Here is an 18,685-nt window from a genome sequence, read left to right as displayed (position 1 = left end):
ATTTTAGCCTGATGGCAAACATAAAGGTGATTTATCTTTTAGCAAACGTATCAAATGGCTCACAAACACAACATGTTAATTGGTTGCCTAAAAATAACAGCACTACAACAATCTCAGCATTTTTTATGTGCCATAATCTGTGCTGTTCTTTATTTACTTTTTGATAAATCTCCTTATGACATAAAAAGTGTTTATCTTCCCCTTTTATATAAAGATAAGCCAAAAGCCCAACAGCCAAAGAAACACAATAAATTGTCTATAATTAGCTGAATGACCAAATGTACAAAGTCACAATCCACTGAAGTGAACTCAGGTTTATCTCAAAGCAACAATTATATTTATACTTTATCAACTACAAGGAATAGAAATGAGGTTGAAAAAAACATTCTGAAGTCATATTCATCAGTAAGTCAATTAAAGAATGGGTTATTTCCTGATTTTTAAATTGCATTTATTATTATCAACTAGGCAATAGAGAATATTCATTAAAAATTTTATTGTTAATACTTATTGAGCCCTTAGCATATACCAAGGACTATGTCAAATACATATATGCATTTTAAAAGTGCATTGGTCAGCTATCACTGCAATGTGGTTACATGCTAAACAGCACTAAAACTCACTGACTTACAACAAGTATTTACCTTTGACTCCCAGGTTTGTGAGTCGTCAGCCACTCAGCAGGCATAAGCAGTATTTTATGTTCCAGGCTCAAGGCTGAAGATGGGGTTTAGGTCTGCTCTATATAACTCTAATTTTACTTGGACCAAATTCTACCTGGACCATGGTTTTTCTTAAGGTGAATAGCAGGAATACAAGAGTAAGTGACAAGGCATCTAGTCCACGAAGATTTTTGCCCAGAAGAGACCATGGTCTCTTCTGCCCACATTCCAATGTGTGGAGCTCAGGGAGGGCACTGTGAATCTGCAAAAATAATCCAACCTATAGAAAAAGTAATTCTGAAATCCTGATAACAACCCTTTTAGGAAGATACTCAGTTAAATGAGTGCTTCTCTTGTGGCTCAGCTGGTAAGGTTTCTGCCTGCAATGAGGGAGATGTGAGTTTGATCCCAGGGTTGGGAAGATCCCCTGGAGAAGGGAAAGGCTACCCATACTACTATTCTGGCCTGGAGAATTTCATGGACTACAGTCCATGGGGTCGCAAAGAGTCAGACATGACTGAGTGACTTTCACTTTCACCTTTTTTCACTTTGTTTAAATGAGTAACTTTTTGAAAGTCAGAGTTAGGAAGTACCAGAGTCATATTTTAAACTCAGGTTCCCACAACTCCAGCCTAAGATCTAAGCTACAATACTGTCAAGTTGATAGCATTCTTGACTCAAGAATATATACCAGCTCATATTCAGTTTTAGGTCATGGTTTCACAAAATACTGTCAGGCTATATCAGTTACCATATTTATATATATAATATATATATAGGAGAAGGTAATGGCAACCCACTCCAGTGTTCTTGCCTGGAGAATCCCAGAGACAGAGGAGCCTGGTGGGCTGCCGTCTATGGGGTCGCACAGAATCGGACACGACTGAAGTGATTTCGCAGCAGCGGCAGCAGCACGCACACACACACACACACACACACACACACACACACCACATTATATATATATATATATACACACACACACACACAGTTAGTCTAAGAATTGATTTATTTGACCAACCAGGTATGTCAAAAAGCAAAATCTATCAAATATCTGTTTTGTTAAAACACTCTAAAATCCTTCATTTCAAATGAACTGAATCCTTTGAGTCTCCATGAACAAAATGGTAACTTAAAGAATTTAATTTGACAAAACCTTTGTTGTAGGTATTTTTAAAATGCATTTCCTTTTATAAAATTGTATAGATTTTTTAGATTTTCCATGGATCATGAACATTTAGAACTTAATTTTAATTTGCAAAAAACCCTAAACATTACTCACTTGTCCCCTTTGAGAGGCTTTGTTTTCAGATAGCAATAATTCTTTTCCAAATTGTTTTAAGAGAAAACTACAGAAGCACATGCTCATTTGCATATAGGTTACACCCCAATTGTCCTCTGGATGAGATAAAGTCATTTTACTTTCTCTGAGATGACTTTTTTTAAACAAAAATAAATGTAAATTTCTGTTTCCTCATTCAATTAATGAAAATTTTGTAGATATTTTTGTTTCTTAGATTGGAGAAGACTTCAAAGGCCTTTAGTAGCCAGCATGTGAAGCAGTAGGATCACATCCAGCAATTAGAATCATCAGAAATCACCTTTATCAGGACTTTGAACTTTCTTCAAAGGAAAGAGGTTCTTGATGGGTTTTCACTTCTTTTTTTAAGAAGTATTTCTATTTGATACATTTCTGTTCAACTTCAAATATTCAATCATAGAATTATACAAGGATATTATAAAGGAATATTTTGGCATCTTTTTGAGAGAATTATTACTTAGGGTAACAAAGAACTACCACATGAATTATTATAATTAGTAGTAGTTTAATTACGATTGCATCCCAGTATTGCTATGCTTTCAAATCATTGAGATTAAAGTTAGAAAATAAGGTATCTCATATTCTAAGGCATTACAGTATCATAGGACCTAGTGCAATATGACTTAAAAGAAGAAAATATGCAAAATATTATTGAAATGGAGACAACAGAATTTATGAGGATCCACCCAGGACATCAGAGAGGAAAGTAGCAATAAAATTCAAGAAGAGACCTAGGTAAGACCCAAACTTAGAATACAGAGATTAAATCTAAAACAAGACAAACTAGATTTCACATGGTTTCCTAGATCTAGGATCTGAGAAATCCCATTTTCTCTACATTTTGGAGAGCATGAGGACAAATGTTGAAAATATAACCTGCATTTATGTCGTAGGAAAAAGGAATAAAATTTCCAGGTAATTTAATATTTCAAAGAATTTTCCAGAAAGGCCAGATGTCTAGGCATGAGAGTAGCAACTTAAGATATACTAGTTTTTAACTGCAATGTGAATGAACCTGTTTTCTGGATGAGTGATTTACTGAGGTAATGCCATACATGCCTTTCAAATATCACAAATTTAGTACTTAAAGGGAAAAAGGGAATGTAGACAAAAATAGAGTTTAAAATATAGACGTCTTCCCTGGTGGCTCAGTGGTAAAGAACCCTCCTGACAATCCAGGCAGGAGACCCAGGTTTGATCTCTGATCTGGGAAGACCCCACGTGCCCGGGAGCACCCGAGCTCCCTCGCCACAACTATCCGGCCTGCACTCAGAGCCCCAAAGAGCAACTACCCAGCCTGCACGCTGCAACTGCCGAGGCCGGCATGCCTGGGAACCCCTGCTCCACAGCAAGAGAAGCGCCAAAATGAGAAGCTGCATGCGCCACAACTAGAGAAAGACCACACAGCAACAACGCCCCAGCACGGCCAAAAACAAATAAAACGATACAATTATTTTTTTAAATAGAGATTTACTGGAGGAAAAGACTATGCTTTTCTTAATATAATGATAATGTAATTTATAACAGAAATGTTAGTTTTCAAACTGTTTCCGATGATGTACTCTATTACTAAAAAAATTATTAGCACTCCAGTCTATGTTTAGATACATAGATGCATGCATACATGCCTGTGCACACAACTGATTATGATTATGCTTATACACACATACATGTATACACACACACACACATTTCTGCATTAATATGGAGTTGACATTTCAAGGCATACTCCAAAGTAGAAATTCAGAAATGACAGCATATAAACAGAAACATTTTTCTCTCATATCTTAGTATCTTTTTTGTACTGTGCCATAAATACACTCCACTTTCGAGGTCAGATAGACACAAATGAAACTTTTTTTAATGTTTTTTTTTAATGTGGACCATTTTCAAAGTCTTTATTGAATCTGTTAACAATATTGCATCTATTGTTTATGTTCTGTTTTATTGGCCACAAGGCATGTGGGATCTTAGATGCCCGACCAGTGATTGAACCAGCACCCCCTGCACTGGAAGGCAATAATAAATTGCCTTCTTAATAAATGTAACTTCTATAAGCATACTTATTATCACTCTTAACCACTGAACCACCATGGAAGTCCCAAAACAAATGTAGCTTTTATATGCATACTTCTAAAATAGTAAAAGATGGTATGCACAGTCAAAATATATGAGGAAGAATAAATTTGTTTCCAACATGTATCTTTTTGATTTAATAAACTGAGGTCATGTAGTTGCATGTAGTAACAGATCAAAGTAGAGCTTATTTTAATTGAATATTCATCAAAGAAAATACCCCATAAATTCCCATTTGTGACACTTTGAAAATATGGTATTTAATTTCCTTTAGTAAAAAAAATCACAATTTTATTTTATTGGAAATACAGTAGAGATCATTTTAAAGGCAAAGTTATATATAGAACAATAAAGAAATTAAAAATGAACCTCCAAATTGCATTACCCAGAAAAAAATAGTGTCTGATAACATGTTTTGAATATTAATGGAGTTAAAAAATGAATGATGTCATAGATCGCCTGTGGCATGAAATGGAGGCAATGGGAGTGCTCCATTATGCATACAGTCAATAAGAGAATATACTGACTGTAGACAATTTGGAAATATTAACAAAATTAAAGTTTGCTTTTTATTATCACTCTATGCCAGCAATTCTAAACAATAACTGTGATTAGAACACACCTCCCATCAGAATAGATTTCTCCCAATGACACTCCACCTTGGAACACTAATGGAATAGATAGCAAGCTGATAAATATATTCATAAAGTTGAATTTTATAACAAAATTAATTTACTCTATTTTAACTTAAGTAAATTCACATAGAACTGAACAAAGAGGCAGACAAGGAAATATAGATTTACTACATCAGATATTACCATCCAAAATATAATTCTAATAAGAAGAAAGGTTATATTAAATGTTAAGATATAGGAATCATTATTTTAATCATTAGGGGATTTAGGAAGGAGAAAAACAGGATACTACTGGCCTTAGATAGTTAAGGTGCATATCAGTGGAATGACTTTAGTAAGACCATACTTTTGCATCTTCCCATACACAGAAAAGAACTAAATTCATTAAGCTGAGATGTTTGAATATTTGTTGGTTAATCACTCAATCGTGTCCAACTCTGCAACCCACGAACTGTAGCCTGCCAGGCTCCTCTGTCCATGGAATTCTCCAGGCAAGAATACTGGAGTGGAGATCTTCTCCAGGGGATCTTCCTGACCCAGGGATCTAACCCAGGTCTCCTGCATTGGAAGGTGGATTCTTTGCCACTGAACCACAAAGAAAGCTTCTAGTTTTCCTTAATTAACAGTAAGGGCATGGCAACCCACTCCAGAATTCTTGTCTGGAGAATCCCATGGACAGAGGACCAGCCAGGCTCCAGTCCATGGGTCCATGGTGTCATAAAGAGTTAGACCCCACTAAGCAGCACACACACACACACACACACACACACACAATCTTTTGATGTTCTGATTATCTGGGTTTTTTGCTTGCTTGTTTTGTTTTTTCCAAAAACTACTATTTATCCTGGCTCCTTCCTTTCCTCTTCAAAACAGTCCCTCAGAGCTATCTGAGACACAGTCTCTTGGACATAAATCTTTACGAGTAAAACATTATTCTCAACTTTTAGGTTGTGCAATTTTTTTAGTTGACACCAGAATTCACAGATTTTGTTTACTGGTAACTTAACATGTGACATATTAAAACTACACCTTAAAAAAAAAAAAAACAAAAAACTACACCTTTAGATCCCAGCCTCACTGCCGTGTCTGTGCCCACTCAGCCAACACTGTCCTTGGATTCCTCTCCTTTCACCATCTACATCATGAGGAGGGGGCCGGGATGAAGTCAGGAGGGGGAAAAGCAAGACTGCAAAAGTATTCACAGGAGTGCTACCTTTTAACACGAGAGGTCATTGGCATTTGTTAACTGGTGCTTATAGAAGCTAGGTTCCTACCACCCGAGAGAAAATGGCAGTCAGGGGTCCTAGGATGGCTCCCAGATTCTTGAGAAAGACATCCCTGGGTTATAGAATATTATATCCTATCTTAAATGAGCAGAGAAAGAATTTGCAATTTCAAGTTTTCTAAAGAAAAGCTCTAAGAAAAGGGAGATCAGGGACTATGGTCAGGAAAAGTCTAAATTTCAGACAAGCTGAGGGGCAAGTCAAGGTGACTTTTGCCAGTATTCAAAGGGCTAAGTTCCTAAGATAGTCTGTAAAAGAGACATAGTCCTGAACCTGAATAGAACTTATATCCCGTTGCTGTGTGGAAGTTGTATAAATCTAAATTATGTTGACTTGGTTGATAGTGTTTATCAGGTCTACTATATCCTTTTACTTTTCTGTCTATTCATTTTATTAATTTTTGAGAGTTTGATGTTGAAACTCCAACTAAAACTCTTAATTAATCCACTTAACACAATTAAAATATATAAAAAAAATAACTGTAATATATAGTGGAACTATATGTAACTTTGTTCTGTATTTTCCAAGTCTCCTGTAAATGTGTTATCATACTTTCATAATTTAGAAACTGGAGCCCATTATACAGAGTGAAGTAAGCCAGAAAGATAAAGACCAGTACAGTATACTAACACATATATATGGAAATTAGAAGGATGGTAATGATAACCCCATATGCAAAACAGAAAAAGAGACACAGATGTACAGAGCAGACTTTTGGACTCTGTGGGAGAAGGCGAGGGTGGGATGTTTCGAGAGAACAGCGTCGAAACATGTATATTATCAAGGGTGAAACAGATCACCAGCCCAGGTTGGATGCATGAGACAAGTGCTCGGGGCTGGTGCACTGGGAAGACCCGGAGGGATGGGGTGGAGAGGGAGGTGGGAGGGGGGATCAGGATGGGCAACACATGTAAATCCATGGCTGATTCATATCAATGTATGACAAAAACCACTACAATACTGTAAAGTAATTAGCCTCCAACTAATAAAAGTAAATGAAAAAAAAAAAAAAAAGAATGAAGAAAAGAGATATAGTCCCTTGCAGATGGGATAGAAAAATGAGAGTCAGATGTATCTTTAGAGGCGGGAGAGTCTAAAGTGACTGTTCATGAATGAGAGAAAATGTAGAACTATGAGAAAGAGCAAAAGAACCACACTGATCAGAGTAAGTGGAGGCAGATAGGTTGACAGCTGACATGACGGTAGAATGTATCAACTATCTAGAAATCCTCTCAGTGATGTCAAATTCTAATAAGCAGACCCAGATAGATAAATGAGTGTAGATAGCCAGCTTGAGAAACCAAGAACTCTGAGGGACTGTGGTAAATTTCAGAGTATCTGCTCTGACGTATTACCAATGCAGGGTCTCAGGCCCCACCCAGAATAAATGAATCAGGAGTCGCGCTTTAACAAGATTTCAAAAGGATATAAGGACACATTAAAGTTTGAGAAGCATGGTTTAAATCACGCCTCTGCAAATACATTTTTCTCACCATTTCCTTGCATTGGTTTTGATCATTTACAATACTTCACCTACACAGCAGCTCTTCAAAGGGAAGGACTTTTTTCCCTCTCTAAATATTTGCTTTGACAACAGATTTTCTGAGTGAATGAAAGCATTGCCCTATGTGTGACCTATGTAAAATTATTCTTGCACATTGGCCCTTATGTTGCTCAGGATTAATCACATTCATTTATTTATAAAGGTGAGAATTTCAAAAATAACCCTGAATTACATTCTGGAATACATTTTGGTATGCAGAAGGAAAAGATGAACACATAATCATTACATATTCTTTAAAACAAAAGGAGGAAGGAGCAACAGAAAATATATTAATGTAATTTTACGGCTGAGAATTTGGAAACAAGCGTCATGAAATGTAAAACTATGCTCCTCAAAGGAATCATAACTTGGCTGTAAGGCAAATATATATTAAAGCATAAATATAAGAGTCTATATAGTAATAGAAAATAATACAACGAGATGTGCCAAGAGACTAAATTATAATTGACATGGGAATCATAGATTTGGAATCTCTTACTGCTTAGAATTTAAATTTTTCTGAAGCACTGAAATAAGACCAAGACATCCAGGTAACACAGGATGTGTGATCAAAAAATATGAGGAGGTCACATCAACAACAAACAGCTTATGATATTTATTTTATATCATCTAGACAATTTAACTAAAAGAATAATCAATTACAAACAAATTCAAATAAGGAAGCCTGCAAGTTTTATATAATGCAAAAAAATCAATCACTATAACTATACATAGAATTATAGGGAGTCTAAGTACACACGACATACAAACTCATTAATTTTGACTCATTAACTTCAAAATTATGGTAATGTGGATGAGGACTCACAGACTCTTAGGTTGCTGGCAGTGGAAGAATTCTTAAAGAACATCAAGGCTGAATGCTTGCCCACTGTACTGGGGTTTGTGTGTGTGTTGATTAAGACAGTTTTAAGATTTCTCTGGATTTAACTCAACTTTAGACAGCTTTCTCCCTGACTGAAGTCCCCTGATCTGTATCTTAAAGCTTTTGTCTTAGAAAACTTGCAATTGTAAATTCTTACTTTGTCCCTTAGAGATGTAAATCATCTTCAGCCTGGGAATTGTTGTACTCAAGGAACCGCAAGCCACCCCTTTGAAACAGATAGTGACTACAGGGCCCCCTCACAGATTCTGGGTAGGGAGGGGCCTAATATCAATGAACTGCAATGACCACCAATTAGCAAACACTCGTGGCCTGACCACATCGACCAACTTCCCCACTAATGGCCAATGTGCCCCAGAACTTTGCCACTAGTTTGCCCAGGGATGAACACTTCTCTTCTCCCACCTTTTTCAGGAGAGTTGAGTTGAATCTCTCTTCCCCATTGCAATAGTCTTGACTCTTATAGAAATAGTCATAAATAAAGTCTTTATTGTCTACTGAATTCCATGTGATATAATTTTTCTGACTGCGCGCGCGCACGTGTGTGTGTGTGTGTGTGTGTGTGTGTAGAGGGTCTCCCAGGGGCCCTAAAGCTCAAGCCTACCCCATCCACATCTTCCTCAAAGTGTTCTGTCTTTAATCTGTTTTATATGTTGATTTTTTCCCCTAAAACTGTATTTTTAAAAAGTCACTATAGTTTTAGAAACATTTAGAAGCACTTTAGGAAACCTATTTCATTTTTCAAGTGAGATAACAAAAGTCTCAAGGAAAGTTATTCCCCAGATAGCCCAAGACCTCACTGTGAGGAACAAGCAACCTTAGAGCCCTGGAAGGCAGCTCCAGTGCTCTCTAGATGTTATTTTTGTATCATTAAAGAAGACAATGTCAACTGGGCAATATAAGAGAAACATGAAGGGATGATTAACCTACTCTAAAGGACAAATGATCTTCAAGTGCCTTAGGAACAATCATTTGCATGCCACCAATTCATATGCAAATTAGTAATAATCTTTATTCAGGGCCTTTGTTTGGGAACATTTATTAGCCATTAGTTGTGTTACTTTATTTACTTGAATGCATATTTTCCTAAATGCTGCATAACCATGTAGAGGATTATAAATTCAGCATCGAAAAATGTACGACAAAGTCATAAATAGAAGCCAGGAGCACCAGTACAAATAGTGACTTGATCCAGTTAACTTATATTAACATGAATAATTCTTTAGTTAGAAGGTGACTTAGGGCATTAAATCACAGTTATGAATTTGGCTGAGATGCTTAGCTTTGCAAAGTCTCCCTTCCTCATTAATATAGGTAATAATCCCTAACTTTCTACTGCTTTAATCATGATATAGAAAACACATTTTAAGCGCTTAGCTTAGCTTAGCATCTCAGTCCTTTCTGACTCTTTGGAACCTCGTGGACTCCACTCTGTCAGGTTCCTCTGTCCATGGGACTCCCCAGGCAAGAATACTGGAGTGGGTTGCCATTTCTTACTCCAGGGGATCTTCCCAACCCAGGGATCGAACCCACATCTCCTGTGTCTCCTGCATTGCAGATGGATTCTTTACAACTAGAGCCACCTACAGTACTATATAAACTCTTAGTGGTGTTAATATCCAACATGGTGGTGTGAGTATTCAACACCAAAATCAAGCATCGTCTTCACTCTTCAGTTTCTCCAGTCATTATAACGGTTTCTAAGAAAATGTGCCTAAACAGTAACAACTATTTGATTCTAGTCCCGGCCAGTGGGACTGTGGAAATCCACAGCTTAAATGTGTAAGCTTTGGTTCATAATAGAGTGTTGAGTTTAATTAAGTCAAAAATTCCAATTAGTAACATCCAGTTTTTTTTCCCAGATGTTATTAATAGTACTGACTTGAGGCAAATGGTAATAACAAAGCAACTGGGTGGTCAATTACACGCGGCCTATGATTCTCGATCCTTTTCAATGATGTCTCTTTATTAGACTCTACTGCTGCTGCTGCTGCTAAGTCGCTTCAGTCGTGTCTGACTCTGTGCGACCCCACAGTCAGCACCCCTCCAGGCTCCTCCGTCCCTGGGATTCTCCAGGCAAGAACACTGGAGTGGGTCGTCATTTCCTTCTCCAATGCATGCATGCATGCTAAGTCGCTTCAGTCGTGTCTGGCTCTTTGTGACCCCACAGACAGCAGTCCACCAGGCTCCTCTGTCCACAGGGTTCTCTAGGCAAGAATACTGGAGTAGGTTGCCATTTCCTTCTCCTTATTAGACTCTATGAAGCTATTTTATGAAAATGAAAAGCAAAAACAACAACAAAATTATAGTATTATTAAGGGGAAAATGCAGCAAATAAAATAATGTTGCAGTGTATTCTCACATAAGAGGTCATTTCCTTCTCCAATTCTTCTGTGTCTCCAGAAGTTAAATCAAATTAATGACTTAGGGAAGAGAGAAAATGATCAGTTGAGGGACACACTTCTGCTAAAATTTGACCTGGAAGTCCTTAATAAAATAAAATGACCTGGACTACCTTCATATTTATTGTGTTTAAACCTTTATTTTCCTTAGGAGTGGGAGGGGGGCTGACAATTAAATTAGGGAGAAGTACCGCCATGCTGATGGAGAGAAGTTCAATACCAAAGATTTATCTACTTAGACAAATGAAATCAGAGTCAGTACATCTATCCAAAATGTTCTGATCTCTGCAGAAATACAAAAAGTTCTGGGCAAATGCAATTTTACTTCAGTCAAATTAGATGCAGTTGTCTAGAGGCTCCTAATCGTTAGGGGTAGGCTTTATCAAATCAGTTCCAGGGATTTCATAAGACTGAAGAATAGAATTACCACAATAAATACAGGTTTCCTAATTAAGACTATATTTTAGATAAACAACAAACAATTTTTGGCATGTCTCAAATATATATATATATATATATATATACACACACACACACACACACATAAATTGTGTGTGTCTATTAATTTCCATCAACCAAATAACCAACAATAGCTTCTAGATATTATTTTTCATCCTTAACATATGTTTGACCTAAGGGACAAATTGACTTTCATTTGTGGTATTCATATTTTCAATCAATTCATTCTAAAGTAGTCATTTAAAGGCTATAGCCACAGAGAAAGAGAGACATGTGATTAAAAAATTTAAAATATGACATACCTATACTTTGCTGCATTTACTCAATGGGCAACAATCAGGTTAAATATTTTTTGATATTTTTAATTCAGCTAAAATTTGAATCTCCTGAATTACTTGCTTTTTATTTGTTCAGATTGATATCAGTTTATTCTGGCTTATAAACTTCCATTCCTCGGGCTACTCAAAATGAAAAACAGGCCTTCCTTGGTAGCTCAGTGGCAAAGAATCCACCTGCCGGAGCAGGAGACATGAGTTCTATCCGTGGCGTGGGATGATCCCACGTGCCCCGGAGTACCTAGGCCCAGGCCCCATAACTACTGAGCCGATGCTCTAGAGCCTGAAAGTCACAGCTACTGAGCCCACGAGCTGCAGTCACTGAAGCCTGCGTGCTCTAGAGCCCATGCCCTGCAACAAGCGAAGCCACTGCAACGAGAAGCCTACACACCGCAACTAGAGAGCAGCCCTGGTTCACTGCAACAAGAGAAAAGCCCAAGCAGCAATGAATGCAAAATAAATAACTTTTTAAAATGAAAAATGATTTCTATTCCCTCAGATAATATCATATGGGCCAAAAAGTGCATTTGGATGTTTCTGTAGCGTTGTCAGGGCCAACCCAACATTTGTATCCATTATCACTTTAACTATACAGATGTAATTCATGTTACCCTTTGAAGACCCAAATCTTAGAATCTAAATTTCATAAAATGATTAAACTTTATATTTTGGTCATTCAAATACTTTTCAAGAAATTTTAAAAGAACATGTGATACTTTGGCAAAGTAAAAACTGCTGAAATAATTTTTCGTTATACAACTATCCATACAAATTTGATACGTTATCTATTTTTAATAAATTGACTGTTGTTCAAATTTGCTAATTGCTTTTTTTAAGATAATAGAGCATATTCTATGAGCTTAATAAACAACACATTTACTATGTATCCAAATAAGATAGTTAATACTTCAAGTATTAATTAGAATGTGTGAATTATGAACCAAATAAGAAGGCAAAATAATAATCTTTGCTTCTTCCTGGATCTCCAAAGTTCCATTTAGAAACTTTTTTCCATACCTGAAAAATATTCTTTAATATAAACATGCTGGTGACAAAGTATTTCAGATGGATTTAGGTAAACATACATTTATTTCAGTTCTATTTCTAAAGTTTATTTTAACAAATATAAATTCATGCTTAGGATTTATTCTCTCTCAACACATTGAAGCTACACTCTCACTAGTGTTCATTACTTCTTTTGAGAAGTCCACTGTAATCTAAGTTTTGCTTCTTCCAAAAGTCACATAGCTTTTTTGATTAACTACTTATATAAGATATTTGGTATTCTTTATTTTATTGTGATACTACAGACATGAATTATTTATTTATTTGTTTTTATACTCCCAGGGGTTTACTGGACAGAAGTCTTTTATTAGATTAGGGAAATTCTTATTTGCAACCCAGTATTTCTTCTTTCCCAGTTTTTCTTTCCTCTTTTTTTGAGACTCTATCTTGGATCTTCCCTCCTTTATGTTCTATGCTCCTACATTTTCTGTGTTTTTCATCTCTCTCTGTTTCATTCATTTTTTTTCCTAGTTGATTCTGTCTTCAGAAGTTAAACCAAGACACTGAATTCTATTTTTACATAAAATAAAATATACTTTACTTGTATTTTTCAGTTATTTTTTAAATTTCTGTTTTTTGTTAATTTGCTAGATCACTTTTAATATTTTAGTCCCTGCTATAAGTTTGAATCTTGTCATTTATCTCCTAGAATGTGAAAATTACAATTATATTCTGTGTCTGATAATTCTAATATCTGGAGTCATAGTAGATTTCTTTACATTTTCTCTTATTTCAGGTAGTTCTTAATCTACTCACATTCTGGTTGTCTTTATTATTATATTTTTGGATACCATATGTGAAAAATTATTTATATAAACAAATTGAGAACAAAGATGACATTACAATCCTCTAGAAATGATGCCATATGATTTTACAAGGTACCTAGATCACAATAATTTCTAGATCATCTCAATCCAATTTCATAATTGAAATTTTTATGACCACTGGTAAGCTGGTCTGAAGTCTATGCAAGACTCAGTTTACTTCTGTTTCATTCTTCCTATGAGAGTCCAAATAAAACTGTGGTAATTTACCATGCCACCACACTTAAGGCCTTCCGCTCTGTACTGGGGTCCTTTGAACTCAAAATAGCAACTGACCTGAAATCTCTAACAGGACCAGAGCAAAAAGAATCTCTTAAAAGGGTTAAAAAAATGGACTGATATCTTCTGGGTCTAAATTTGGCAATCATTACTATATTTTCATTTATTATTATTATTTATCTAGTATTGCTTATATGATTTATTTGATATTTTAATTATTAGCCTATGTCCCAACCAGTAACACTGAAAAAGCTAAAGTTGAACAGTTCTATGAAAACCTAAAGACCTTTTAGAACTAACACCCAAAAAAGATGTCCTTTTCATTATAGGGGACTGGAATGCAAAAGCAGGTAGTCAGGAAACACCTGGAATGACAGGCAAATTTGCCTTGGAGTACGGAATGAAGCAGGGCAAAGGCTAACAGAGTTTTGTCAAGAGAACACACTGTTCATAGGAAACACCCTCTCCCAACAACACAAGAGAAGACTCTACACATGGACATCACCAGATGGTCAACACTGAAATCAGATTGATTATATTCTTTGCAGCCAAAGATGGAGAAGCTTTAAACAGTCAGCAAAAACAAGACCAGGAGCTGAATGTGGCTCAGATCAAGACCTCCTTATTGCCAAATTCAGACTTAAATTGGAGAAAGTAGGGAAAACCACTAGACCATTCAGGTATGACCTAAATCAAATCCCTTATGACTATACAGTGGAAGTGAGAAATAGATTTAAGGGACTAGATCTGATAGACAGAGGGCCTGATGAACCATGGACAGAGGATCATGACACTGTACAGGAGACAGGGATTAAGACCATCCCCATGGAAAAGAAATGCAAAAAAGCAAAATGGCTGTCTGAGGATGTCTTACAAATAGCTATGAAAAGAAAAGACACAAAAAGCAAAGGAGAAAAGGAAAGATATTCCCATCTGAATGCAGAGTTCCAAAGAGTAGCAAGGAGAGATAAAAAATCCTTCTTCAGTGATCAATGCAGAGAAATAGAGGAAAACAATAGAATGGAAAAGACTAGAGATCTCTTCAAGAAAATTAGAGATGCCAAGGGAACATTTCATGCAAAGATGGGATTGATAAAGGACAGAAATGGTATGGACCAAACAGAAGCAGAAGATATCAAGAAGAGGTGGCAAGAATACACAGAAGAACTGTACAAAAAAGATCTTCCTGACCCAGATAATCACGATGGTGTCAGCACTCACTTAGAGCCAGACATCCTGGAATGTGAAGTCAAGTGGGCCTTAGGAAGCATCACTACGAACAAACCTAGCAGAGGTGATGGAATTCCAGTTGAGCTAGTTCAAACCCTGAAAGATGATGCTATGAAAGTGCTGCCCTCAATATGTCAGCAAATTTGGAAAACTCAGCAGTGGACACAGGACTGGAAAGGTCAGTTTTCATTCCAATCCCAAAGAAAGGCAATGCCGAAGATTGCGTGAACTACCACACAATTGCACTCATCTCACATGCTAGTAAAGTAATGCTCAAAATTCTCCAAGCCAGGCTTCAGCAATACGTGAACCGTGAACTTTCAGATGTTCAAGCTAGTTTGAGAAAAGGCAGAGGAACCAGAGATCAAATTGCCAACATCCGCTGGATCATCAAAAAAGCAAGAGAATTCCAGAAAAACATCAATTTCTGCTTTATTGACTATGCCAAAGCCTTTGACTGTGTGGATCACAATAAACTGTGGAAAATTCATGAAGAGATGGGAATACCAGATCACCTGACCTGCCTCTTAGAAACCCATATGCAGGTCAGGAAGGAACAGTTAGAACTGGACATGGAACAATAGACTGGTTCCAAATAGGAAAAGGAGTACGTCAAGGCCGTATATTGTCATCCTGCTTATTTAACTTGGCGGAGTACATCATGAGAAATACTGGGCTGGAAGAAGAACTGAATCACTATGTTCTCACTGTTTAATATTTACTTTAGCTGCAAGTTTCATCCAAATTATTTATTTTGGTATTATCAGAGGCAATATCATATCCTTAACTATTGAAAGTTAATTTTTAAAATGTACTTTACCTACAGAAGACACAATCTATTTCATGACATTGTGAAAGGATGCTTTACTCTAAATCCAATACATCCAGCTCTCAATGACCCTGTTCTATAAATGAATAATATTCAGTTCAGTTCAGTTCAGTCACTCAGTCGTGTCTGAGTCTTTGCAACTCCATGAACCACAGCACGCCAGGCCTCCCTGTCCATCACCAACTCCCGGAGTTTACTCAAACATCTCCATCAAGTCGGTGATACCATCCAACCATCTCATCCTCTGTCGTCCCCTTCTCCTCATGACTTCAATCTCTTCAAGAATCAGGGACTTTTCCAATGAGTCAACTCTTCACATGAGGTGACCAATGTATTGGAGTTTCAGCCTCAGCATCAGTCCTTTCAATGAACATCCAGGAATGATCTCCTTTAGGTTGGACTGGTTGGATCTCCTTGAAGTTCAAGGGACTCTCAAGAGTCTTCTCCAACACCACAGTTCAAAAGCATCAATTCTCTGGGGCTCAGATTTCTTTATAGTCCAACTCTCACATCCATACATGACCACTGGAAAAACCACAGACCTGACTAGATGAACCGTTGTTGGCAAAATAATGTCTCTGCTTTTTAATATGCTATCTAGGTTGGTCATAACTTTCTTTCCAAGGAGTAAGCGTCTTTTAATTTCATGGCTGCAATCACCATCTGCAGTGATTTTGGAGCCCAAAATAATAAAGTCTGACACTGTTTCCACTGTTTCCCCACCTGTTTGCCATGAAGTGATGGGACCAGATGCTATGGTCTTAGTTTTCTGAATGTTGAGTTTTAAGCCAACTTTTTCACTCTCCTCTTTCACTTTCATCAAGAGGCTCTTTAGTTCTTCTTCACTCTCTGCCATAAGGGTGATGTCATCTGCATATCTGAGGTTATTGATGTTTCTCCTGGAAATCTTGATTCCAGCTTGGGCTTCTTCCAGCGCAGCGTTTCACATGATACACTCTACATATAAGTTAAATAAGCAGGGTGACAATATACAGCCTTGATGTACTACTTTTCCTATTTGGAACCAGTCTGTTGTTCCATGTCCAGTTCTAACTGTTGCTTCCTGACCTGCATACAGGTGTCTCAAGAGGCAGGTCAGGTGGTCTGGTATTCCCATCTCTTTATGAATTTTCCACAGTTTATTGTGATCCACACAGTCAAAGGCTTTGGCATAGTCAATAAAGCAGAAATTGATGTTTTTTTCTGGGACCCTCTTGCTTTTTTGATGATCCACCAGATGTTGACAATTTGATCTCTGGTTCCTCTGCCTTTTCCAAAACTAGCTTGAACATCTGGAAATTCATGGTTCACGTATTGCTGAAGCCTGGCTTGGAGAATTTTGAGCATTACTTTACTAGCATGTGAGATGAGTGCAATTGTGTGGTAGTTCACGCAATCTTCGGCATTGCTTTTCTTTGGGATTGGAATGAAAACGGACCTTTTCCAGTCCTGTGTCCACTGCTGAGTTTTCCAAATTTGCTGACATATTGAGGGCAGCACTTTCATAGCATCATCTTTCAGGGTTTGAACTAGCTCAACTGGAATTCCATCACCTCCACTAGCTTTGTTTCTAGTGATGCTTCCTAAGGCCCAGCTGACTTCACATTCCAGGATGCTTTATTAGGATTTATTGTTTTAATCTTCAACCACACAGTAGAAAATAAAGACACAGTAGAAAATAAAGAAAATAAAAAGCCAAAAAGCAAAGTCTAATTCACTTGACATCAACCAGATAATGCAGCAGACCCATATTGGAGAGAATTAAGTTGCTTTGTTGACTTAACAACTCACTTTGCAAAACAAGTTCAGTGTTTTCATTCAATCTATCTTATTTGATTTATATCCAAAACACCAATACCACAAATCAAACTGAAAGAGAAGACAACCTCAAGAGCTGATTATGACTTCTAAAATAGAAAGAGAAAATTATTTGTATACGAACATAACCGGAAAAAGGAAGAATAAAAAAAAAAGAAAAACAAATGCTGGACAAAAATGTGACTTTCCAGTATCTTTGTGGAGTGGGAATAATTATTAATGGTCAAAAATTAAGTTTTTATGAAAAATAGTGATTAGCTGGAAATTAGAAGGTACTGTGTTCCAGCTTGCCTCCTACTTTTATGAATGAATTCTACCTGTTAGTCCATATCTCAATGGCCTCATCTGTAAAGTGAGCAATTTGGATAACACTCTTTCCAAAATCAATTTCACCTCTCAGTTTTCATGATGTATATTTCAAGTTACATTATTTTTTTACATTGTTAGCAATCCCTTGAGTGAAAATCACAAATATACATCCAAACACAAGAACAAAGAAAAACTTAAATGCTTCTCATTCACAAAAAATACCTCTCATGAAATGAACAAAGGCAGAAAAAAGAGAACTCCACTAGATTAAAAAAAAGAAGTACTTCTAAAATAGGTCAAATTCAATCCACATTCTTAATGAAAACTATTGTTAGCACATGCTTGCAAAAATATTCATTACAGTTCAAATCTAATTTCTGTTCTCCAAGCAGCTATAATAGAATCAGTGAATATTTCCATAATATCTTTTACATTCATGTCAGTGAGATAACAGTTTCATACTCAAAGATTTCTAATTGATTTGACCATAAAATAAGCCTTTTGTACAAAGAAGGGCAAAAAATAAAAGATAAGAAAGATGGCAATTTAACTTTCAGATGTATACTGCATACTGATATATTGGGGCCATTAAAATGCAGAACCCAAAAAATAAAAAGGCTAAGGCAATAAAATCATGAAACTGACCAAAGAGTCATTTAGCTACAATAACTACACAAGGACACAGGTATTTCTTTCTGTAACTTTTTGAAAACAGACAGTCCATTTCAGAGAAAAAACATTAGATGTTTATATAAGAGTTACTTTGCAAACAGA

This window comes from Muntiacus reevesi, chromosome 17, assembly GCF_963930625.1.
Source record: "Muntiacus reevesi chromosome 17, mMunRee1.1, whole genome shotgun sequence".
NCBI classification, from domain to species: domain Eukaryota; kingdom Metazoa; phylum Chordata; class Mammalia; order Artiodactyla; family Cervidae; genus Muntiacus; species Muntiacus reevesi.
This window is presented reverse-complemented; position numbering follows the sequence as displayed.